At 37.2% G+C, this 22,773-nt stretch overlaps 1 protein-coding gene across 17 annotated transcripts in view; it reads left to right on the top strand.

Moving 5' to 3' along the window:
- The window catches only part of FARS2 (phenylalanyl-tRNA synthetase 2, mitochondrial), a 248,742-nt gene that overhangs the window by 9,626 nt on the left and 216,343 nt on the right, over positions 1–22,773 (top strand). For 4 of the 17 annotated variants that reach the window (XM_075052072.1, XM_075052074.1, XM_075052071.1 and 1 more), the window contains one exon: positions 1,812–1,947. The exons of 12 other annotated variants lie outside the window; for them this stretch is intronic. The gene's annotated coding sequence lies outside the window, so the exon portion shown is untranslated. Of the gene's footprint in view, positions 1–1,811; positions 1,948–15,493; positions 15,703–22,773 lie in introns of all 17 variants that reach the window. One more of the 17 variants, XM_075052073.1, reaches the window with a different exon arrangement.

Raw genomic sequence — 22,773 nt, 5'->3', positions numbered from 1 at the left:
GAATTAATCCTAGCCATAAGCTTTAACAGAACCAGAGCAAAGTTGTATCAGGAAATTAGAACAGGATTAAGCAAATCCATGTCAGAATTTGACTTGTATTTATTTGAATAGGCAGAACTTTAAATTGAGGGATTTTATTATAAAACTTCTCATGAATATTTCTCAGCAGCATTGTCTATAATTCAGTGTCAGTTGTTGTAGTTAAAGTATTTTTAAGAAAAAAGACTACACTTTTTTTACCCTTAGACTTTAAACATAGTTAATGGATTTCTTTAGCTACAGTTACAGAAAATGTTTCATAATGTAAGTAGAATATTTGCAAATCAGGTTTTCTGTCATAACTGTAGTATATACAAAGTAAAACTTTTAAGCTTGTTAATGGAGGTTGGCTAGGCAGTTAATTCTTGTGAGGAGTCTTGAGTACACTTGTACTTAAAAAAGCAAAGTAAGTCTTTCAACTTGCAGCCCAGCAATTTGTTGGAAGACTGATGAGGCAGCACACAGGCTTGATAGTCAATGTGGGATTTTGAAGAAATACATTATCCATCCACCTGTGGTAAATTTGAGTGCTGGGATCAAGGAAATAACACCAGAGTAGTAAAAAAAAAAAGTATATATAGTGAATAAGTTTGCTAAAAAGACCAGGGTAAAGGCAACCAAACTGAAAATGTTTAGCAGTGTAATCTTACCTCATTTTTGTTTTACCTTCTGAAATTTGTATTGCTGTGAGACCAACTGTATTGAGACAGATGCTGTGATTGTGTGAGACTTGCTGGCAGAGCTGTCTGTATTGTCTGCAAATCCTGCTGTTCATGTGCATCCGGCATTTTGTGTAGGTTAAATGGGTTGGAATGAACTGTGTCATTTAGAAACTTATGTGGTGGGTTGGTTTTTTTCCTTTTACAATATGCCAGTCAATACTGCACTCTGTGTAGGCTAGCTGCTTTTTCCTATACTTTTGTTTTATTTTTTTTTTCCTGCTTTATTAGTATTTGCAACCCACGTGTTTTGGTATCCAATGTAAATGATGATACAGAGTTTCTAAACAGATTTTGTTTGCTGTAACATTAGTACATTTTTGCAATGCTAGCTTAAGACTTTGGGTTAATAGTTGTTGAGAGATGAAGGGGTCTTCTGCTTCTAAACCCCATTAATGGTAAGGGAACACAACAGCCTAAATCACTAGCACATAACTGGAAGAATAAAACAAATCTGGTCATTGATTTCTATTTCACTCAGTCAACGGAAAAGAGCTTCAGCAATAGGAAATCATACCAAAGCAATAAAGGCTTTTGCATTATGTAAAAAACCAAAAGTGTCGGAGTAAATAGAATTTACTTCTTAGTACAACTTGTCAGTCCCATTTACACATTTCAGAGATAATGGCCCCTTATTAAGGAAAGTGAGACTACAGCAGTGTTTTAGAGTAGAAGAAAGTCTCTCAAGTGTTTTTCAAGAGCAGTATTAGCACCTGGGTAAATTTATAAGAAACAGTTTTTACTCATTGTATCTTAAACTATAATAGTCTATGTTATCCTGCAGCTATGTCTGTACTCAGTCAAGAGCTGAGTTTAGAACCATTTCTTACATGTCTGGACCCAGTAAAAAAAAAAATCTGCTAGCATAATTTTTAATTGGATGCCTAAAAGTGGCTCTGCAGAAATCTTCTGTGGCAAAGCCAAGCAGAAGAAAGATGATAGGAGTTTCAGTCATCATTTTCTGATACCTTTCTTTTCAGTCTTGGACAGGGGTTGAGTGAGAAGGGGCAAGCAGACTGGGAGATCATTTCACATTCCAATTCTGGATTTCAGGTCTCCATGAGGGTTTTTTTGCACTGCATGGGAATAAAATCCTGCTGCTCTGACTCCCTGGTCACAAGGTTCCCATTGGCGCAGCACAGACATCCAGGGCTTCTGAGCAGCTACAGCAATGGAGACCTGACATGAGGTAATGAAGGCTGTAGTAACACCATTCCCTTTGCATTGTTTTTAATGTGGTTCTCTAACATGAAGTAGAAGGAGGTGCTAAGAGTAGACATCTTTGGTTATACCTACAAAACTTTCCGAGTGGATGTGCTTCCAAAACTTAGATGTGATGGATTTGATAAAAGAAAATGCCTTTTCCAACAAGAAATGCTTGAAATCTGTCTTTAGAGTAGGAAGGATGTAAGGTGGCCAGCTAGGCAGCATTGCATACACAAGTTTTATTGAAACTATGTCTAAACATCATTTTTCATATAAGCTTGTGTCCCTGTATAGATGGAATGTGAAGTTTTAGCTATAGACACCATTTCTCCTGTCAAAAGCTGACAACTTCAGTTTTCATTTAACTGACTCTTGATTTTTGAACAGAAAAGATTTTTTTATTATTATTATTTAATTTCCTATGCAATGCTCATTAGATTTGAGACATTATGCATTGGCTAATAGTAGTGATGCATATATTGGATTCCCAAATAAAGACTTTACAGAAATTCCTGTCTAGCTCTGCTTTAAACAAATGAGAGCCTTTAGGCTGATTTGAATGGACGACTGCTGAAACCCTGACTACAAAGAGACAGAACTAAGCATCTGTGCAGCACTGGGAGCTGAATTTTGAGGTGCTGAAATTAAATTCTCATTTTTAATACAAGCATTTAGTGAAAAAGAAAATGTGAACAGGCATTGTTAACAACAATCGAATCAAAGGCTATTCAGATTGCTTTCATAAATGTAACGTCTAGCATACTGAAGTTGTTCGAGAATTGTGACGTTGCCTTTCAAATGTAATTAAAAATAGGTAGCTATTTGATCTGAACATTCATTCTTTGTGTCTTTGACTTTATATGACTTTAGATTATCTTTTTATTAACCTTAGGAAGCCTTATAAATTTAGTGCTTTATTTCCAGTATACTGGACTGACATTTTCCATGTGCAGATATGGCAGTATATTGCTGGAGTGGTGAACATTGTGGCACATAAATAAATTTATAATGAGGGTAAACCTGTATGTGAAAGAAACAGTTGAAATCTTTTAAAGCTGTTGATGTAACAATAATAATAGTAGTCTGTTTTCCTTCAAAACCTGGAGTAGTCTCTGATACAGCTTTATGGAAAAGATTACCTAATTCTATGTCAACTGTCAAATAATTAATTTAAAATTCAGATCTGAGGGGAGATACAAAATCTGTAGACTCATATGGAGTCCTCTTCATTTTCATACTGTTGGAGTGCTTTTGATAAAGTAGAAAGAGGATAGAGTAGCAGCTAGCTGTCTGGAACTGATCCACAGCTCATTGAATTAAATGGGAATTTTTTTCATTAACTTTGATCATCCTTGGATTGAACCTGTATGCATATGACTTAATTAGTAGCAAGCTTGGGAAATGCTGGTATGTTGGCTTTTCTAGTGTCTTACCTACTGAGAAGGTAATTACATAAACCAATATATTTGTGTATCTATGATAGGGCAAGTGCAGAAGTACCCACAGTTGGCTTTCCTTGCTGGACCTTCATTTGAAAGCTAGACATTTTATTGCTAAACCTCTTCTTCTTTCTTGTTAATTATAACATCATTTCTCATCATCTTATATTACACATAAAACAGATCTATTTCTATGTCATTGAAAATATTTTTATGCCGAAAAAGGGAGTAGATTGTAACTTTATTGTATGTCTACTTTTTAACCATATGCAATACCCCCCCCCTTAAGTTATATTTAATGTTAAAGGTTAAAAATGCAAACTTTTGAAGGTTTTCTATGCCTGAGAACAAAAAGGAGGTTCTCTACTGTCAAATGCTTAGTTGTCCAATAAACTGTTTTCATCATGGATCATGTTGAAGGTATTTCTAGTAATGCTGCCATTTTGGTTTGGTTTTGTTTGTTTTTTAAATTGTGTAAAGCAGTGTAGCTTCATGTCGGGAGGTGCCTTTACATTTTACATAAGCTTGAGGGGCAACCAGAGGAAACCTGTCTGCATAAAGGCAAGTTTGCGGCAGGTTTGTAGGCAAAGCCCTTGCACAGTCATGGTTCAGAATGGCCAAATGTCTCATCTGAGCATTTGAAACATTTTTACCCTCAAGCAGATTTATGTTACATTAATCCATGCTGTGTTGTACCTTATTAGGTGAGCTGCCCCAATGCCTTAGATGTGGCGATTGATGAAGTTAAGATACTGTTCGGGGTGAGGGAAGAGGAGTGGTGGGGGCTGGCTGTGAGTATTGACACTGGACACAGAGATTCTGTGTAGATGTGTCCTGTATTTGCTTAGCAAATATTGGCAGACCCTGTTGTGAGTCTGAACAATTTACAGTCTAAGAGTTTATGAAAGCTATCAGGCTTCTTATGTAGCAGTAGCATAAATAGCAATAGTAGGTATAAATACCAAGGTAGAAAGTGGAGTGTTAGTTTATAAGCCTTTCTCAATTTAGCAGTTGCATAACTAGCCGTAAATCTGTCACCTGGGTTTGCTTATACTTTTGATAGTTTGCACCCAATTTTTAGCACAATAAATAGGGATTCTCTAAGATGTCAGTTGCATGCCTGTCAATGAAAACTAACCTAAAAAAATTAGGTCTGTGTCAGTCAAAAAAATATTAAAAGGAGCCTTGATTTTTTTTTTTTTTTTTTTTTGCAGGAGCATTTAAGAATTACTGAAGCAACATTAAATATTATACTAACAAGATGCTGAGGTTTTAAGTAATATTTTCTCTGCTGCTTTACAAGAAAAGTTTCTGTAGCAACTGCAACATAGCACAGAACATATGCTACTTTTGAGGCAGACATTATTACCTTCTTAAATAAGCACGACATATGCTCAGGCCATGCTGATGTGTGATTTTGTATCATTTACAATGATTTTGGGGGACATGCATTACAAGAATATCTCTGTATGCTTTAGGGAGTCATCCAGACCTCAGAAAAGGAATGGAATAAGTAATCTAAATAGCTATTTTTTTGTCTCTAGCTGCTGATTGATGAGCTTATAATGCTACTTCTGCATTTGCATTTGAGAAGGGACATAGGTAAGCAAATGTTTTTTCTCGCTTGCCTTTGTTTCTCAAAAAAATTAGTGACTCCTTTTAGAAGGAGAACTATATTTTTAAGGTACAAATCTACAAAACAGGAGAATGAAAATGTCTACATAGTCTACTTTTTTGGTGTCAAATGGGAATAAAAGCAGAAAAATATTGTTTATTATTTAATGTATTGTGAAACAAGATATCATATCTTGCTTTTTATGTATCTTGAAACAGCATAGGTAAATGGTCAGGGTTTTATTGAACAAGTTGGGAAAACTTCTATGGCTCTTTCACAAACCTGCTGTTTGACTGCCACAAGATTTTCAAGGATGTAATTAGAGAATAGTTATCTGACCTCTACTGATTAGTTGTTGGAATTTGGTTTCTTGTGTTTGAATATGTCAGTTCATCGACTTCTGTGGCTCTGATGTAGCAGTTTATTGTTTCCTTGTAGTCTACTGTTTCAAAAAATGATCATCATTGCAGTCATACTTCCCAACACCTATGAAAAAGCAGACCTTTAAAAAGCAGTGACTCTTGGTCTTCTACCCAGGATAACCCACAGAGAAATGTGCAGCTGGTGTTGCACAGCCCCTCTGTGCATGTATGGTTTGACTCTACAAAGTTTCTCCAGTAATCCATGTCCATCTACAGTGAAACGCAGTGGCATTGTGTTTCAGATTTCTGGATGTTAATCAATCTGTTCACACTTAAACATGTTGCAACCTGGTGAAAGCAGTGTGCATCCTGGATGAATGATATGAAAGAAATGAAATGGATATACCTAAGTGTAATCTGCATCCAGAGTGGCAGATTGCCTGTATATTCTTTAGCAACAACCTTCATCAGTGAGAATAGTCTAAAGCTGTATCTTTTTTGAGAACCAGAGTGCTAATTTCAGTTAAGCTGTTGCTGGGTGCTATGTTTTGCCATCACTTTTTGAAGACACTCTTGGGTTGAGTTTAATATTTATGCTTAAAGATTCCAGTTTTTAAGTATAGATTTCTAAGGAAATGACAGCCGCAAGATGGTTATTTGTACATCTGCTGTAAGCCCTCCTTTTTCCACTTCAGTCAAATTTCACAAGGGATGTCCAGATCGTCAGAGACAGCAAGTTACAGGTGGTGTGTGAGAATAAAGGGCTTAATAAAGGAAAGAGACCCTATTAATGCCTCAGCTAAAGCAGATGTAGCAGGATGAATTTGTCCCTTACCACTGAATCTGCAAACAAGCTTTGCCTCTAGACACAGCGGAAATAAAGTTTTGCTGTTTCTGCTGCTTGCAGAAAAAGCTTACTGTAAACTCCTTACCCTGAAGTTGATTTATGTTCTGTTGGCTGACACATCTTACAGAAGTGGAAAAGAGAATAGTGCTGTCTGAAATATTTTAAAAGAACTGAGAATGGATGCTTTATGAAAAAGAAATGCATGTGTTGTCTTTCAGACTATTTTAGAAGAATAGTGTGTCTACAGGAGAGGGCTTGAGACAGAAGACACTATTTTTCCCAGTCTTGGAGATCATTAGCAAATGTTGGAATTTAATAGAAATGATAATCAACTGTAAATGTAAGCTGTTAGATTGCTGCATGGAGAAGGCTGCTTAGACAATAAACCTTACCGTAACATGTCTACTTCTTTAAGGCTGTCAGCGTGTTGCCATCATCTGGAAAAGCACACAATAGCTTGTCATAAATGTATCAAGTTTCCTGCTCAAATGAACATCTCTGTTGGTGATGTATGAGATCTTAAATGAAATATTTTTAAATGAAAGCTGTTCTCATTTTGTGCGTTTAACCCTTTACTTGCCACAAGTAAATTCTGAAGTAGAAATATTCTAGATGTTTGGAATATAAATCCAAAACTAAGAAAAATAACTTCACAAACAGAAGTCCAAGAAATTAATTAATCTTTGACTTTTTTTAAATTCTGGTTGTTTGTTTTACTATAGAAATCACAGAAATCTTGCAGCATATTTTGTTTTTTCTCAGTGCTATGAATAAGCAGCTTTGCAGGAGAATTCTGTTGTCTTCACTTTATACAGTTGAAAATTCCATCAGTATGTTGAGTTGGTAGCTAGATGCAGAAAGAAAAGAAAAGGTAGTGCATTTGTAGTAGGTTGTGTACTTCAGGTCAGGCATAGACAAGGTAGATATTAAATGGGGTTTCTAAGACCTGAGAAGTGAATGTATAAATGTGTGATTTCTCTTTGTGTGACTTGTTGAGATACTTGTGCGCCTTTGAATCTTTCCCAAGGTTTGCTTTTGTATAGTCTCTGGCCATTCTCCCTTTTTGAAAATACGAGTTAGCTCAGTTGTAGGTTTGGTTTTGTGTGTTAGCAAGCAAATGTATTTTGTTGCTCTCTTTGTATGAGGAACTCATGGTCGAGAGCATTAAATTCAAATTAGCTGTAATTAGGTTGCTCAGAGAGGTTGTGGAAACTCTATCCCTGGAGACATTCAAACCCAACTAGACAAGTCCCTGAGCAACCTGCTTTGAACAGGGTGCTGGACTAGACCACATCCAGTGGTCTCTTTGAATGTGTATTATTCTATGATTCTGTAATTCTGTGAAATACAGAAGTAAAGTTTGTATTCGCTTCTCAAGGAGGCTGGTCCTGGGGTTATTGTTATCTTTAGCAGGTGTTAAGTCCTGTCACCCCTAAGCCCAGCTCTGTGACTGTTCATCTCTTGCTGTCATGAGGCTTTGCTTTCCTTGTGGGCAGTTTTGCTCCTCAGGAAACTAACTGTGATGAGAAGTTACAAAGTGGGAGATAGACTTTCACCATAACTGAAACCTTAATTCTGTGGAGGACTTATAACAGATTTTAAACAAGGGTGTGCATGCTGTGAGCAACTGGGATGTGGAGGAGAATTCCAGCTGCTAAACCATTGGGTTCTTTGCATCTGGATCATGTTATCCTGGAGCTCAGACTTCTTTCTGGAGTGGACTGAGTTAGAATGACTGAACCCAAAGAGAGGGCTCATGTATCCTGAGAGCAAGGTTCAACACAAACTCTTTTCCTTATACTGCTCATCTGCTTAGCCCTGCAGTTTTGGAAGGGTGTTTAAAACTCTTATTTCTGTAATCTTCCACTGGTACCGAGAAAGCTGCTCCTTTGTGGTATGCATCACCAGTGAGAGGAAGCCACAGTAACAGCAGTAGTTAATTACCCATTTGAGAATTGGATGTATCCATTTTTCCCATTCCAGGGAAAAATGTAATTTCCCCTGGAAATTACTGCAATTCCAAAACGTGGTGGAGAAATGCAGCTCTTGCTGTATTTTCTGTATCCCTTTCCCATTGCTTCTATTAAAGTTTTTTGGAGCAGTGGCGATATCCCAATGTATGCTTGAACAATTAGTACAGTGGGCCACCTGATGCCAGTTTGATTGCTTGAGCACTATAGCATGTGGAAAAATCCTCTATGCCACTTGAAGTGTTTTGACAAAGGAGGATGTATTTTTCCAGTCCCCATTCTCCATGTGCATGCATGCAGAAACATCCCCCCCCCGTTGCAACCAAACAGTCTGCCTTTTGGAGATCATGCCTCAGGTGTGCTTGGTCAAGCCAGAATCTGGACTTAGGTGACCTTATTCTGTTACTGGAAATATTCAGAGTAATTTTATTTAAAAAAAGAATGCTGTGATTTCAAATTTACTTGCTTTCCACTGCTTGAAATATGAGGTGCTGTAAAAAAAATAAGACAACAAGCTAGTAGCATTTTTAGAGGCTGTCCTTCAAGATGCTGGTCTGCCAAGCATATATTAAGTAATATATTTACATCATGAAATGGTGTCTTATACATCACTCTTAAAATGTAATATTGCATAGTACCTAAGATTTGCAGCTGTCAAACTGTATCGGTTCAGAGCATCACTGATGATATTATATAAAGATCTCATCACCAGATGTGAATACAAAATTCTTAGAAAACCGTGGTGGTATTTCCTACTGATGGTTGCTAATAGAGAGGTTCCCTTCCGATGGCCTGTCCAGCACCTTTTGATATTTATAACCTGTAATTTGTGTTTGGAACTAGGCTCTCAAGCTTTTACCCTCATAGGAAGCCAGAGCATAAACAGACCAAGATGTGAAGTATCCTTTCTGTAGAAAACTACAGAATTTTTATGGTAGTTCTTGAGGGTTCTCTGTAGATCCTGAACTAAAATCCTAGATACAAATAAACCACACCCTGGGGAATGAATGTACACCAGCCACTGACGACTGCTATGTAATGCAAGTGATCTTTGCATCTTCTAGTCATCATCATGATGTTGTCTTATATAAGGTAATAAATTATATAAATAATTTAAAAAAGCTGATTCATGAATATTCAGGGGTAAAGGCTCTGCGCTGACTGTTGCAGCTAAGACAGCTCTCTGCCATTACTTAGTAGCAACAGGATGTCTTACAAGTGGCATAAAAACCTGAAAACCTCCCTTTCTTGGCTTCTCTAGAAGCTATAGAAAAAGATATTAAGTTCACTTCATGCCATTACTCTTTTTTGATTGTTGCAAGAAAAAGCGCTAGCTGTTTTCTCAATGAAATGCCAAGTGCTCCAAGATGAGATTAACTCAACAGAGGAAAATAATTAAGGATGTCTGGGTAGCTGAAAACTTTCATCTACGGTGTACCAGAAAGAGCATCTGGTTTGTTTTGCTCATTTGTTTGCTTTGCTCATAGAAGTTTCCTCATTTTCCAAGCTAGCCATGAAAACCAAGCAGAAATATTTAAACAAAACTCCTGCTAGCACACTGTGATAAGGCCAAATAGATTCATACCCTTAGAGTGGATACATAGAATAGCTAAAAAACAAACTTCCCTGATTCAGCTGACATGAGTTGTTTTCTGGTATAGGAGGACAGAGAACAGAGTTCACCTGTCTAGATAGCAGGCTGGTTGGACTTTGCCAGCACTAGGACTGTTGTCCTAGAAAGACTCTGATGGGCCTGAGGTAGAGTGGGAGCTGAAATAACCTGGTGCCAGTATCAGCAAAGATTTCATGCACTTAATTTATTCTTCCAATGTGGCTAAAATAATTCCATTTCAGATGTCCACTCTCTTAGGAAGAAATCTTTTTAAGCAGGTAAATATTGTACTTTTAAAGCCATTTTCCACAAAACACCTGTGTCTGTGAGTAGAAATAAGCCAAAATGCATTTATTAAAAAGATTCAGTGGTACATGACAAAACTGAGATTTTGTAATTTGCAGTGTCATTGATTACCCACTGATTGTTCTGTTTATGTGAAAGTAATACCTTTTGCAAACTATTGGCCCTTCAGCCTCTGATTCAGATATTTAAATTAGAATGGTTCCTTTTGCTGGTTGTACTTCTATAAATGATGACTTCCAGAAGCATAAGTGTTATGAGTGGGCTAGTTACCCAGTTCTTTATTTTCAGGGAGTCTGTCCCTGACAGTTATTAAATCTGGTAACCTGGATGGAAAGGAAAGGGAAGAATACCCCTGCCTTTGCATTGTGATGAGCAGCTACTGAATAATTCTGGATACATTCAAGAAGCAGATCTGTTGAACAAAACTGTAACAATTTATGGTCGCTATGTATGGTAAAATTTCATCTCGTAAGAGATCAACGCCTGAACCTGTTTCCACTGAGACAAATAGTTTCTTCCTAGGAAGATTTTTGAGCCCAAATTCAAAATATTTTCAGGCCTGGGTAGGGTAATTCTTACTAGCTAGCTGTATTTAATCAGATATGAATGCAAGACAGATCAGATAAGTAAAATGCAGTGTAAAATTAAGACCTGGAGAATTAAGTCAAGTTTTGTTGCTGTCATGCACATCTGCTTTTTAAAGAAAATGCTGAAACTTTATTGTGGGTTTTTTCTGAGCAGGTTTTTAGTAAAGTGAAATGTTTTTGAGGGTTAAAGTTTAGCAATATATCTGCTTAGGTGATTACAGTTTCTTCTTAAATAAATTAAGAACATTATGCACACTAGAGGCAGGATGCCCTGCTCTGGAATGAATCTTGTCCGCACAAAACCATTATAAAAGTATGTGGAATGATCTCAGTGGGCTGTGTAACTATAGATCAGTGATACTGCTTACGGTCATGCTTTTTTCCTTTTCATAATGAGAACAGTTTAATGCTTGATAAAATGAGAAAATGTGTTGTATCTTTAACTTTTGGTTTGTACTGTTCTCAGAGGTATGAGGAGAAGCCTTCAACAGTGGGTGCAAAGCCATATCCAAGGCCTTTTAAAATTATCTGGCTGCGGGCACTAGCTGCCCCTGTTTGTTCTTGTAGCACAGGCAAGATCTGTCTGCCATGGCGATGTACCTTACTCATGCCATGATGATACACATATGTTTTAAAACTAAGATGCAGTAAGCTAAAGGAAGGAGTAGAAGGAATATTTTGCTACTAACATTGGGTGGTTAATATTATAGGAACTTTAAATTTTCTCCTGATGCATTTTTATAATAGAAGTTAAAAATTGAGGATGTCTGTTTCACATTCAAGTTTTCAGTGCTGCAGGCTTTGCTCCAACTGTTTCATAAAAAAATATTTTTTTAGAAAAACCAAACAGCTGTTTTTATTGGACTAGAAAGGGGATGTCATGTGAATAATGCTGTAGTTAAAATCCTGTAACCTGACCTGGAGAGGTTATTTGCTTTGGTGGAAGGCTTTGCTCATTTGGATTTAAACAAAGTTCCGTTTGGCATTTTATCTGAAGAGTTCCCACCCTTAACCCACATTATTTCAAAAAGTGTGGGTCAGTTCACGGATGAACCAAATCATGTTAGCTGTTTTTTATTACTTGATTGCAGGTTCATGGTAATGCAGGGAATACAAAAGAGTGGAAATAATATGCATGGCTAGAGTGTTGTCTTTTGTGCTTCAGCTGAAAGAGCTGTGTTTTGCAACTGGTGCTTGGTAAAGGTGCCTGAGATTTTAAGAACCAAGCGTCCTGCTTCAATCCCAGGAACAGTTGGTCAGACTTTTTGTAGCTTTTGTTGAGATACAAAATTCTGAAGAAAACCAAGTTTAAAGAAATTTACACAATCAAAATAACTTTAATTTTGAAGAAATTGGTTTCCTGAGTATTGACTTGAACAGAGAAAGAAGCTTTCAGTGGTGCATAGCTTTTCTGTGTTGCACCCAGTGCAGTATATATTTGCTTTGGTTTAGTATGGGCATTTTTTAAAACTGCTATTTGGAAGTTTTTAAAAATCTGTTGTAGTAACTATGAAGGAACTCTGGCCTTGTGCATACAGACATTTACAGAACTCTGGCCTGTGTGGATACGTTTGCTCACATTTTTGCCGTGTTCTCCTTTCTCTTCATAAATGTTTACATAAGCATATTTTAAGTTAAATTCTGTCACATTTTTGCCACATGAAAGGCAAAATTTAGCGCAAAACATTTACACACAAGTAGTATGATAACTTTGTATTTGCAAAGATGATGGTGAACGTATAAAGGCCTGTCCTGTTTTGGATAACTTTGTGTGAATGCAGACAGTTTTATGTGGCTGAATTACTTTTATTGAAGTGGTAGAATTGATTATGTTAAACAGAACAGGGTTGGGTTTTTTTTTTTTCAGCTGGGCGTGTCATCTATGAAAAATAAATATACCTTTGAATCAAAAGGCCAGCTTGGAGTTATCTCTATCTTGGCAAGTTTGAATTTCTGCTCCAAACTCATATGCCTTCATTCACTGCAAAAACAATGTTTGGAGCTGATAAAGGTTAGTGCTAAAGAAGAGACATTTTGCTTTTAAACTCATGAAGGCTAACCAACCTGTATGCTTTAGTTTTCTCTTGCATCCCATTTCTTTTTGTAGCAGGACTTTGAGGGACTTGAGCATTCCTCATTTCGCCTTCTGCCAGCTTTGACCTCCTTTCTCAATCCACATTTAGAATCAGCAGAAGAATGGTACTGTTGCCATTTGGGAAGGCCAGCAGAGGAGGTAAACTGAGCTTGTACCATGTTTCTTACACTTCTTTTTGAATGGAGATACTTTCCACTGCTGTTATCTCCAGAGGAGTACTAACTTTTTGAATTATTAGCTGCCCCTCTCATTTAGGGTTTTGCCATCAGTCCATTCAGTTGGCTAGAGATATCTTTCTAAAGACATTTTGAAGGCAGTGATAATTAAAGAGCTTTTGCTTATTTAAAAGGAGGTTGTTGGAGCTTTCTGGTGTGAATTCTTACAGCTACTGACTTGCCATGTACTTCCAAGGGTCATTTTAAAGCATTATTGTGTTCAAGGCAAGCAGTTGTTAAGTCATGTAATACCCAAATAAATATTTTAAACAAACAGGTCTGCTGAAAGCATGTGTCCAGTGCTGAGGGAATCGTATTCTTTTATATTTTTTCTAGTAAGGGATATTTATTAGGGTGAGCAGATGGGCACTACTCATTTTTGGCATTCATTGATAAGCCTGCTACCTCTCCAGGTGGCTCAACAAAAATGATAATACTGTGGCGCTGCTCCCATTTTATTTTTATTTCTCTCAGACTAGTTAGTCACCTGTCTCTGTTCTCCTCCTTTAGAGCCATCTGCTGGATTTTTTTGCTTCTGTTTTTCAGTTGTTCTCTATTCTAAAGTCACCAAGGGATCTCCAATAGGGGCTGATGCAAAGTCTTTGTATGTTTGCTAAGTATTGGGCTCAAGGATGTCTTCTTTTTGTCATCTTGTCTGTAGCCAGCTTGCAAGTTTTGTTTTCCTCAGCCTGTCCTTATGAAGTAATCCATGCGACACAATTATGCTTGTCCTTAGTGGACTGTTCTACCACTTTTTGTTATTAATATAGTGGTTCTCTTACTTTTTTAGGTTGAAATATTAAAAGAATGAAGAGCAGTTGAGAATCCACCCTCTGTTGCATTTGTTTTCATCACAAGAGAGCAGAACAACAGAAATTTGTCACACAGAAGAGATTAAAACACAAGCTTTACCTATATAAAAATACATTTTAAAAAGTTTAATGAAGAATTTATTTCTTCTCTGACAAGATGAGATAGGGAACATGCTTCTAAAGTGGAAGAAATTTTATTGTGTGTGAGACTGTCTAGACTGTGTTTAGAGCTAACTGTGTGGGACTAACCCACACCTGTCCTGAGCATGCATCTCTGAAGTAGGACAGTAGCTTATTTTCCCCGCTTGCTCACTATTCAGGTTGAAGTCTCCTCACTTGAATATTTTCGTTATGATAAATGCACTCCATTTTCTTAGCAAGTCTTTTGAATATATGCAGTTTTCCTGCATATTACTTTAAAATGTATCACCTGAACTTTGAAATCTTAGTAACTATGATTTTTCTCTGCACAATTATTATGTTTGATGACTTTGCATTTCTGTAATATTCAGCTTTAAACTACAGTAAACAGACTGAAGTGATGATAGCAGTAGTTGGTAATTTGTGATAGAGAACCATGTCAACACAGTTGAATGTAGTTTGACCTCAATGATTTCCACTCTGTGCCCCCCCCCCCCCCAATATAATTACAAAAAAAAATTGATCTTGATGTTTTCAGGAGGGATTTCTAGACAAAAGGGAGTCAACCTAGGTATTTGGGTTTTAACATTGATGATCTGGACCAGTAAACAGTGATATGTATTCCATCTGTGTCAGAACTGCTTGAGGGAGAACCTATATATGTTTTCCTCGCTGGAGTCCCTATTGTTTTTGTTTCAGTAGTTAAGTCCCCCATCTCAAGTTCAAGGTATACTGCTGATATGGAAAGGTTTGGAGTCACTTTCTGTGGCTTTCCACTAATTTCTGAAATGAGGCAGCAGTCGAGTCACAGAATGGATCGGTAAAGAACAATTAGATTTTAATGCAAAAAAATCGAGATGAATGTGGCAGCTGAGGACCATGTGTGTTTCTCATCCTACTTCATTTCTTACAATTCATTTTCTATTCCAAATCAAACCTGTAGAGAAACCTGCCTAGTGGATATAAAATAGATGGCCTTTTGGAAGAAGGTTGAAAGTATAGACCCCAATGCTGTAATTGATAACAGGTGTGTCCTTTCCATTTTAAATCACAATACAAATGGCTCAGTATCTAATGCAAGGCATATATAGCGAATTATTTCCTTGAATCAAGGCTGACATATGTAGCTAATAACACCGAAACATTCTAACATTCGTTTATTTAATAATGTAGAAATAAAAGTGTTTTAAGAGAGTAATAAAACAATATGGTCGAAGTGTAGGTGTTAACCAAAATGCTTTGTGAATGAGCATTTTTAAGCAAATGAGCAAGTTTCACCATAAAACTGTTCATTTGAGGCAAATGAGCCCTTCAGATTGAGGCAAATTTGAAAGAGAGTGTCTGTCAGTTCTAAATTTCCCTCACTGCTGTTGCACATCTTTATATTTAAAGTGTTCTCCTTTACTGCTGATCATCTACTTGGTGCTTTTTTAAGCAGCTGGGCTCAATCCTACTGTCAGTTAAACTAGTACAGTTACATGAAGCATCTGACCCATAGGTCAATGTTCTGTCTTTTGTTCTCGTAAAGGACTGAGATACTGATATTATCATCTGCAGAAGAATTACAGCGTGGTGGAGAGAGGATGGCATGCTAATGTGGAGATTTTTGAATAAAACTTGTGTCTTTTTGAAAAGGAGAGGTGAAAATAATAAAAAAAATAAATGGATGACTACTAAATATTTTAGAACTTCATGCTGCTTGGAAATTCACATTAAGGAAGGTCTTCTAGAGAAGAGGTAAGTAGAGGGAAATGCACATGAACCTTCAGTTCTATAGGTCCTTAAAATATATGTTTTTCTCCTCCTTGTTCTTGTTTTTAATATAAAATAGCAAAGTTCAACCATTACTGATGTGAAGTAGGAAGGAACATTATATTATCTAGATTGACACTGTGAGTAGGACAGTCAGAGGGATTTCATCTGTTCTCTCTAATAACTTCTGGCTGGGGCAGGGCATATCTTTCAGAGAGATGTTCAGTCTCAGTGTAAATACTTCAGTTAATGGAAATTACATCACACATGTTCCTAGGTAATTTCAGAGAGAGATTAGATAGTAGTGTTCCTCAATCAACTAGAGAAAAGCATAAACAAGTAACAGCTTGTAATGAAAGACATATATATATATAATTTGTGTGTGTGCATGCACATGTATGCACATATATGTAAATGGCACTGACATGAACGATTATCCACTGCAGCAAATTTGTTACCAGCGCCTGGATTGGATCTGTCCTAAATCAAAGCTTGTTGATAGACTGGGGAAGAATTCTATTTCAGCCCTGTTCCCTACCCCAACTTTACCCAAGCTAGTGGTTTTTATTCTTTCCAGATGTGTCCCTTTCCACAGTATGTGTGGCTTGGGCTTTTCTCACCTTTTCTTCTTTACTTACAGATGTTGAAAGGGATCAGAGTGCTCTCATATATTCAAACCAAGATTACAAACCATACATGCTTCATTTGCAAGAATTTAATTGTGCTTCCTATTGTCAGAGCTTGCTCTTTAATTCATGTGTGGTAAAGCTAATTAAATAATATGCTGATAGTTTCAAACCATGATTTATTTTTATATGTATTTGAAACAAAGTCTTTATGTTGGTGGTTGCAGTTGCCAGCCACTTTTGTTGTTCTGGGCTTGGAAAATTACAAATTCAAATTTCTAAGCTTCTTCCATAAGGAAAGTATGCTTATAAAATGAAAGCTCAGTTTCTGCTCTTATCCTCCCATTCCAGAAGCTGGAGACATTAAATAAGATGCCAAGTGATATGAGATGCTCTATAAAAATGTGATAATGAAAGTACAGGCATGGATGGAGACCTCTGCTTTATTTTTTTGACTTTGTTTTCTGAATTGGGAGGAGAGCCTTTAGAGCTGAGCAATTCTTCTATCTGTGCATCACTAAAATAGTCTCAAAAACTAGGAAGAGACAAACTTACTTTTACATGCAGTGGGTTTTAGGGGTGACAAGAAAAAATACCTCCAATGAAGAAAACGTGCTTCTCCCCCCCCCCCCCCCCCCCCAATATCACAAAGTCCTCCTCCTTCCCCAAGTGTAAACAAACAAATCAACAACAAAAATTCAGCTGATTCTTTCTTTTCTTTTTTTTTTTAATCTCTACAATTATTCCATTTCATGCCAGTGTGTTATCATTCTTTGTTCCTTCTAAAACTTTACAGACTCTTTGAAGTAATCAGTATGAGTTTAGGGGTCATGTGCATAGCTACTTAAACCTGTGAATTATGATGGAAGACACTTCTATTAAAGTTTATGGTGTGTAGATAAAGGCTTGTAAGATTTTCAATTAACCTGAAGGAGTAAAGCATTATAGCTATTGTTCCTGCTTTGTGACACGTGAAGAAATAGTAACCGGCTTGTTAGATATGGGTAGTATTTAAGCAGGAAAATAATTCTGTTTTCTTAATACTTTGGGAATGAAATTACTAGTTACTTGTGGGGTTTTGACAGACTCCTAAATAAAGGGAGAAACAATAATTAACCAGGACCTGCATGAAGGCTACTGCAATAAATAGAGGTAAGTATCATGACACTGGAAAATAGATGTACCAAAATAGTACTTATTCTGGTTGATGGAGCATGCAGTATGCATTACAGGTTAATCTGAGGCCAAAAAAACCAGAAGAATTAAATCTCTGGGTACTATGGGATGACGGGGCAAGAACAGTCTTGTGGTTTTGTTCTAGTATTTTGTCTTCTATTTTTTTTTTCATTGAAGTTTGTTCAATGTATTGTGTGTGAGAGAAGCTTCTCCAGGGAGTGATTCAGAGCAGGTGCCTCAAGTGAAAAAAAATAAAAATCTATGCAGTTGATAGAAGGAAAACTTTGTTTCTTCAGGATGCTGAGTGTTCTGCTCTGATCTGCTGAAGCAGTTAAGGAGATGTTTAGTTTAAAATATTACAAAGATGTTGAAAAGTATAAATGCTTTGTTGGGTTGGTGTCAGATCACACAGCAACTTACAGATGGGGAACTAGAGACTAGAGGAAGATTAGAGGAGTGGGAATTATTTATTTTAAATAAATAATGAAAGGCTGTGGCCAGAGAAGGTAAGATCTTTATAAAAAGTAGAAGGATATTGTTATTAGGAGAGTGTGCTGACATATGCCTATGGCTGTGTATGAGTTTGTTGTATTGAGAGGGAAGAAAATATAATATGAGGTATACCTCAATCAGATTAAAAGGTTGAAAAGAAATAATGACACAAGAGAACAGTGTAAAACTGAATAGAATTTTTTTGAATATTGGCAAAATGCTCTAGGGGAAAAGAATACAAAAAAACCCCCCACAGAGTTAAATAGGGCATTGAAAATGTGTAATAAATATATAGGGAAGATGGAGTGGGTTAGAAAGAAAATAAACCAGAAAATGTTTTATATTCTGCAGGAATTCTGTGAGGAGTAAGTGAAGACTTTCTCACCTTTTCAAATGGTGTTGTCTCTGTCCCTTCCTATTCACACCTCACTGTGCTGTCTGCTAACCCCCTCTAGATGGTGTTGGGGGATACCAGCATGTTGAGTTTCTCCTGACTGTGAGTTAGGATAGATATGTGATGTGGTTTTGATTTTTTGGGGGGGGCGTGGTGGGGTGGTTTTTTTGGGTTTTGGGTTGGTTTGGTTTTTTTTGTAGATATGAAGTTATTTTTGACAAAGTGTTGGCATAATTGTAGGTGGTGTTAGAGCCAGTGTAGATTTAAACACTTAGATGAGGAAATCAAATACAGTCATGAAGAAAATGGTCTGTTATCCTTTACTTTAAATATTGCATGGATACTGTAGGCTGTTATTTCATAGGGAGTTATGAGCATACAGCAGAGTATTTCTAGGGAACCCATCTCTGGTGGGGATTATGTAAGTTTTGACTTGACTTTTCTTTGGGTTGCATGTCTGTGTTTCTCAACAGCAGAACACTTTCAGAGCTCTGCAGTTTCCTTTTCTGAGCACAACCGAGAGCTGCTACCTCTGCTCTCTGGTGAAGTGGAATGAACACAGTCCTTAAAGAAATTACAGCATTCTCTTGTATGATCTGCAGATAGTTGCAGCTTCTATGTTGTTTGGAAAAACTAAACAACCTATCACCCCGACATACCTGCTAGCAGAAGTGGAGTGTCACTGCAAGAGTATTTTTGGCTTGTCATACGTAAGAATGGAAGTCAGTGTGTTACTGTTTCTTTGCAGTTGGGTTTTTTTTCTTTTCCCTGTTTTCTTTGAAAACAAAAATCTTAAATTACTTTTAAAAATACTGAAAGAACAGAAGTTGAGTAGTCAACCTTCCTTCTTGAAAATCCCAAAATATTTTAAAACACTCTGCAGGACACAAAATGTATGGTGTTATCTCTTTAATCATTTTTGTGTGGTGGGGACATGCTGCTTTGCTTTCTGTGGAGTACGTTAAATATGCTCTTGTTGCGCAGGCTTAATGTTAACCATGCATTAGAGGAAACAGTGGCAACCAAAAGAGATTGAAACCTGATTATTGCATCATTATTCCCATATTTTCATAGGATAGTGCAGTGATGCTGCAATCCCTTTATCATCTTTGTGGCCCCTCCCTGGATTTCACTGAGAAGCCCAGAGCTGGACACAGCACTCCAGGTGTGGCCTTACTAGTACTGAGCAGAAGGGAAGGGTCACCTCCCTTGACCTGCTGGCAGTGGTTTCCTAATGCAGCCCAGGATGCTGTTGGCCTTTTGCCGCATGTGACTGGCTCACGGTCACCTTGTTATCCAGCTGGACCATCAGGTCCTTTTCTGCAAAACTGCTTTCCTGCTGGTCAGGCCCCAGCATATACCGGTGCATAGGGCTGTTCTTACCCAGGAGCAGGATTGTGCCTCTTCTCTTTGTTGAATTTGATGAGGTTCCTGTCAGCCTGTTATTCCAGTCTGTCGTGATCCCTCTGAATGGCAGCATGTTCATTTGGTTTATCAACTACTCTTCCCAGTTTTCTATCATATGTGAATTTGCTGAGGATACACTCTATCCCACTGTCTAGGTCATGAATGGAGTTGTTAAACAGTATTGGACCCCGTGTTGACCCCTGGGGCATGCTGCTGGTGACCAGCCTCCAGCTGGACGTTTTGGAACTGATAACAATATTTTGAGCCTGACAGTTCAGCCAGTTTTCAAGTCCACCTCACTGTCCACTTATGTAGTCTGTACTTCATCAGTTTGTTTATGAAGATGTTATGGGAGACAGTGTCAAAAGACTTACTAAAGCCGAGATGAACACATCCACTGCTCTCCTCTCATCTGCCAAGCCAATAATCTCTTCATAGAAGGCTAACAAGTGGATCAGACATGATTTCCGCTTTATAAATCCATGCTGATGGCTTCCAATCACCTTTAAATGTTTTCGAAGGATTAGTTGCTCCACCACCATCCCAGGAATTGAGGTGAGGCTGACTGGCCTGTATTTCCTCAGCCTTCTTGAGGATAGGACTGACGTTTTCTCCCATCTCTGTTTTCAGCCAAACTTACCTAGAGAAGACCTTTAGATTGCAGTTGCCTTTTCTTAATGTAACTTGCTCGTTATTTTTGTAAAGACACTTTTAATTTAGACACTGCAAATAAATAATACTGTTCACTGAATTTAACTTTACTACATGTTGATCAAATCTTCATTTTACAGATGGAAACAGCCTAAATTTGTACTGAATATAAATAAGGTTGTATGCTGACAGTAGTGTAATATATCTTGTTTATTTTTTTTCCCTCCCTTCCACTTCATTAGCTGGAACCAGCCCAGGTTAATTGAGAGTGGGAACTCTATTCCAGACTACCATCTTTAGAGAATAATCAGTTTTCCCAAGAGCATCACGAGGAGATTGTTAGGGAAAGCACTTGTACAGGCCTTTGATGCCCATGAGAAATCATTTATGTGAGCTAGCAGCTCCCTACTACCCATCAGTATGAAACTTTGCAACATTCATTCTGGTCATGGAAGGGGAAGCTTGCAGATTGGTGGGAGCAAACTAGGACATCAGTCAAGCTGAATTGATTTAAATCATAATTAAAAATGGATTCTTTAAAGCAGTAGGGAAGCTTTTTTGCATTTTGTTTTCCTTGAAAATACTTAGTTCTCGCTGTCTGGCAAAAAGTGAAAGAAGTTATTTGGTAAATAGTGTTAGTCCTTTATGCTAAACTAAGCATTGATTTTGCACAACCTAACACAAATATAGCTAGTTTCTTAATATTTACACATTCTTATTTTATAAAATGATTGATACATTTCCTGCTTACCAGCTAATGATTAATTTTGATTTGGGACATGTACAGTTGGATTTGGATGGAAATTTGAATTCAGTTAAAAATACAGAAACCTAACATTATACACTTTTCCCTCAAAACATATCCCACATTTAAAACCAGTGGAATAGATTAAACAAAGGCAGTATCTGTTTTGAATGAAGCAGATTGTTTCTGTATATCATGGTCTTCTAGTTTTTATAATTAATGGATATCATCTTGAGAAGGAAAGGTGCAGGTGGTTTTGGTCTGACAAGCCTGTTATGATTTTCTTTTGGAAAAGTTATGTACGGAATATAGTGACATATGATTTTTGAAGCGGCAAAGAGATGTTTATATTATCTTCCATGGTTTTTTTTAGAGTTATTCTGATCTATGATTTATTACAATAATTAAGTATTTTCAGATGTTAACAGGTGCTTGTTTTACTATGCAGAAAGTTACTGACCCCCAGCTTTGTTCTTTGTACAACTTTGCTTTGTTGATGGATTTAAGAATTTAGTGCATAAAATTTTTTTTTAGATCTTAATCATTTTGACAGAAGAAAAAATATGAAGAAACTTTCCATGAAATATCTGTGTCTTGGTTTTGCTCCTTTCTATGTGTTTGTGGGTTGTGTGAGATGAGGACTGCGTATGTATGTGCAGAGCTTAGAATATAGTTCAAGCTTTAACCCAGGCATTGACCCAGGCTTTCTCCATTCCAATAATAGTAGTAATTTGCTCTAAGTGAATGAAGGAACATTAATTTCTTAACATGCCTCAGACAAATTTTTATTTAAATTCTGCCTTGTCTGCTGTTCTCAATTAAGGAGACACTTTTATATTATTTGTGTCTGTATGACTGGGCCAGCAGGTCTTTCCTTTCAGGTCTGAGGGGCTCATCCCCCAGCCTGCCTGGACACATGGCAGGAAAAACAGGCTGCAGGATCATCTCTTCCCATTACATCAGGTGAAAACACAGGCTATCTCAGACTTCAAACCATCTGAAATGCAGACCAGTGCAGTAGATCTGTTTCCTGGGATGCATTGCATGCAGTCATACCCTGAGATGATCCAGCTGTCAAGAGGAATCAGTAATGACTGAAGCAAATGGTTGCTATGACTGTTGCAACGTGATTGCCTTCAGCGCTGTTTTACTGCCTTATTCTGATGATGAATCAGGCCTAGGATGCATAGGGGCAAATAAAGAATAATGGAATAAAGTATAAATGTATGACTCTATAAATTTACCTCAGAATGTGCAGTGTCTGAAAGGTTAATATGTAATAGTTAATATAAGCGCTGACAGCTCACATACTAAAGCAGCTTCTAAGAGATAGCTGCAAACTTACTTACGTTGCTAACTGAAAAATTCTGATTTTTGTATTTTGGTGAATTTAAAATGCAACCAAAATTAAGGTATTTGAAGAGGCAAAATTTGTGTCATTTGGGTTTTGCTATGGGAGCCCTGTAACCTTTAAATCAATTTAATAGCAGTATGCAATAGCATTTGCTAAAACAGCATGTATATTACATGCTTATGTTTAGGGATTCTGGTTCATCAAGGATACC

The sequence above is a fragment of the Buteo buteo genome, chromosome 20 (genome assembly GCF_964188355.1).
Source record: "Buteo buteo chromosome 20, bButBut1.hap1.1, whole genome shotgun sequence".
Classification (NCBI taxonomy): domain Eukaryota; kingdom Metazoa; phylum Chordata; class Aves; order Accipitriformes; family Accipitridae; genus Buteo; species Buteo buteo.
This window is presented reverse-complemented; position numbering and strand designations above follow the sequence as displayed.